This window comes from Diabrotica undecimpunctata, chromosome 9 (assembly GCF_040954645.1).
Source record: "Diabrotica undecimpunctata isolate CICGRU chromosome 9, icDiaUnde3, whole genome shotgun sequence".
Classification (NCBI taxonomy): domain Eukaryota; kingdom Metazoa; phylum Arthropoda; class Insecta; order Coleoptera; family Chrysomelidae; genus Diabrotica; species Diabrotica undecimpunctata.
The window spans coordinates 78,521,499-78,525,117 of record NC_092811.1 but is presented as its reverse complement, the minus strand read 5'-3'; the positions used below and the strand labels follow the sequence as shown (position 1 = coordinate 78,525,117).

At 30.7% G+C, this 3,619-nt stretch overlaps 1 long non-coding RNA gene across 1 annotated transcript; it reads left to right on the top strand.

Moving 5' to 3' along the window:
• Window positions 1-228: 228 nt before the first annotated feature.
• Window positions 229-1,210, top strand: LOC140450174 (uncharacterized). Its single transcript, XR_011951979.1, has 2 exons — window positions 229-427; window positions 735-1,210. It is a non-coding gene; the product is annotated as an uncharacterized lncRNA (long non-coding RNA).
• Window positions 1,211-3,619: the final 2,409 nt, after the last annotated feature.

Below are 3,619 nucleotides of genomic sequence, written 5' to 3'. Positions count from 1 at the left end.
TTTAAATATAGCTAAAACTACGTCAACGGACAATATGAAATATTTTTAAAGGTTTTTATTTTTAGAGTATGCCTGGCAAGCCTTTAACTTCTCAAGCTTAGCAACTTGTGTTGAATGTGTTGGAGTATTTCGAATTAGAAAAAGTAAATGCAGGGCCTTTGGAGCCATTTTCGTCTGTTCAACAGGTAACATATTGAAATGTATGTTCGTTTATGAAAATCATTAAACAATTCTTTATTTAAGAGAGTAGCTGCTGCAATAAAAATATAACGACGAACAGTATGTACAATTATTAAAAGGAAAGAAAATAATCACATTCTTTCAAAGCCAGGCAAAAGTAGACCTCGTCCGAAAAACAAAACAACTGATCTGTCTGAGGGATCAAAAATGGCAGTGCGTAATACAGTATACGACATGTACCAACAAAGTAAGTAGTTAAAAATTTCTTCAATCTGAATTTGATATACCATAAGATAATGGTATCATGTACCATGATAACCAGAAGGTACTTTTTAATCAATACTTTATATAAATGTATGTTGTAAAAAAGATTGTTGAGAGTAGTTTAAGAAAATTTCTGCTGAATACATTAATGGATATTAAGTCAATTTTCTTGTGAGTTTTTTAATTTGAAATAATTTATAGTTTTATAAAATCAAAGTATTACTTCTTTTTCATTGAACTAGTTATAACAGTGTGGTTTATTCTGTACTTATCTGTTCTTTTTTTTTTAGAGAAACATGTTACTCTGCAAAGTATAAGTAATGAATTAAGGGATAAAGAAGTTGCATTTATTGGCAAAACATCTGTTAGCATGAACTACTAAAAGAACACGGCCATGAAGTGTTGAGACTACCTCCTTATCACTGTGAATTCAACGCTATTGAATTAATTTGGGCAAACTGCAAGTCATATTACAATAAGAATCTTGGTAGAGATGGACATTCTGATAATGCTGTTATAAATATGTGGAAAGAGGCACTAAACCAATGTAACACAGAAATTTGGGAAAAATGTGTGAAACATACTCATGAAATTATTACAAAGTGGTATATCCGAGAAAAAAATATGGTTGACACTAACATTAAACCAATCATAATAGACACTGGTAATATGAGTGGCTCAGATTCTGACAGTGAAGAATTCTTAAATTTATGATTGGCTACATGGCTGTATAGTGTATGAGGCTTCAATAAATATTTAAATTATATTATTGTTATAATAAATTCTTTTTTACCCAGCTCAAGTTTTCTATTTTTTAATTTATTATGCATAGATTTCTTTATTTGAAGTTCGTTGTGTTAATTTTTGTATGACCATTTTTTAAAACAAAGTGATTACTTAAGTCTGAAAACCATATTTAACACTGAATAAACAAAATTATCAAGATGATGGAGCACTGGAGTAGATTTATATTCAGTTTTTTAGATCTTCTTGTAGTGTCTACCCGTTTCGGATATTGGCGACTATCATGACAATTTGTACTTTGCACACTGCTGGTCTGAAAATATTTGTTGTGTTGAACCACATACATAGATTCTTCAGCCAGGAAATCCTTCGCCTTCCTGAGCCTCGTTTTCCATCTACTTTTTCCTGTAAAATTAGTTGCAGCAATTCATATATTTCGTTGTTGCTAATGATGTGACCAAGGTATTCTATTTTGGCTGTTTTTATTGTGGTTATCAGCTGTTTTTCTTTTTCCATTCTTAATAAAACGTCCTGATTAGTAACGTGACCGGTATAAGATATCTTCAGGATTCGACGATAAAGCCACATTTCGAAAGCCTCAATGTTCCTGCAGGTAGTGTCTGTGAAAGTCCACGACTCAACTCCGTACAATAGTATACGAAAGATATAACATGGTAGTAACCTGATTTTTATGGGTGTGAATAAATCATGACATTTGAATAGCTTAGCCATTTTTGAAATGTAGATTTGGCTTTCTCTATCCTACATTTAATTTCTAAGGAATGGTCCCAATTTTTACTCTTTCTGTTCATTAACCTGAATGCTTTATGGTAATCAATGAAGCATGCATATGTATTGCAGTTCACATCTCTACATTGTTGAAATAGCCTTTTTATGCTAAAGAGAGCCTCTCTCGTACCCACTGCATTCCGAAAACTAAACTTTGTACTACGGCTGAATTTTTCTTCGCACAGTCTATATATTCTTTGATGTATGATTTTTAGAAATAACTTTAAAAGATGGTTCATTAAGCTGATGGTCGGCAAATCACTGCAGGATACGGATTTTGTTTTCTTTGGTACAGCAATAAACGTCGGCGTGACTTCAGTCATGTTCTTGGTTCATTAAATATTTTTATTAGGAGTTGAGTACCGTTGGTGTTAAATAGTTTTATGATCAGCATGTGCATTGTCAGGTCCAGGAGCTTTGCCATCTTTTGGTTGTAATATTGCCTTTTCCACTTCATTTGATGTGATTTGTAAGTGGTCATTACATATGTGGGATGGAGGTTGTTGGGATCTACTATCATCAGAGTTCTTTGATAAACTTGGTCCATATGCAAATTTCTTGATTTTTATCTGTGATGATGTTTCTCTGTTGATCTCGCAGTTTGTTAGCTGTATTTAATTTCTAAAGACCAGCTGCTTGTTTATGCATTTTAAACGTATCGTGTTTTTCTTTCAATAAATATATTTCTTCACACTGTGATTTTAACCAATTTTCTTGGGCCTTTCGTATTTGTGTTCTTATTTGTCTGTGAATATTGTTGTACATTCTTGTGTTGTTCTTTGATTTTTTTCTTTTTTCCATGAGTTGCAGTATCTTGTCATTCATCTGACTGTTCTTTTTCTCTTTTTTCTATTAGATGTTCTTATCTAATCTTTAAAAACGTCTCTTTTGTTTACTCACATTTTAGTCTTCTCATATCACATTTTTGTTACTATTCTTTTTTGTAACCTTCTTAAATCTAAACCGATATTTACCAACAACAGGAACATCATCTGACGATATGTCAGTACCATATATTTGCTTATATTCAATAAAAATACTTTAATTTCTTATTACTATGGTTTAAATATTTATTTACTGTAGATGTTATTGGACAACCTATAGGTTTCCAAAAATTGAAAAATCACGTTCATAAATGTATACGTATCCAGTTTTCTAAATGCAATAAATGAAATAAAAGAGAAGTATAAAAACGTCAATTGTAATATTAGCCATTTTCTAATTTTTATAATAATTCTTATAGCCGACATACGTTTGACTCACATGTTTTGATTTATTTCCTATAATAAGAATGATGACGATGTGCAAAGATCCGGCGGATCGACTGTACGTAGCTGACTTGATAGAATTCTTGAAAACTATAAACCTTTTCAATAAAATTTAATACAATACATTAATAATTAAAATATATATTGTATACATTATTATGTAATTGATATGTTGTATATGCCTATTTATGTCTTTATCACTTTTGTATTTTTCTTATGCTAATAACCCTAACTGGTTGAAGCAAAATAAATAAAAAAAAAAAAAAAAACTTACTACACTACAAGCAAAAAAATTTTTTTTAAAGAAGACTTATTCTCGACTTATTTAAGTAATTATAACAAATTCTCTCTTACAGCGAAATAGTTAGGTAATG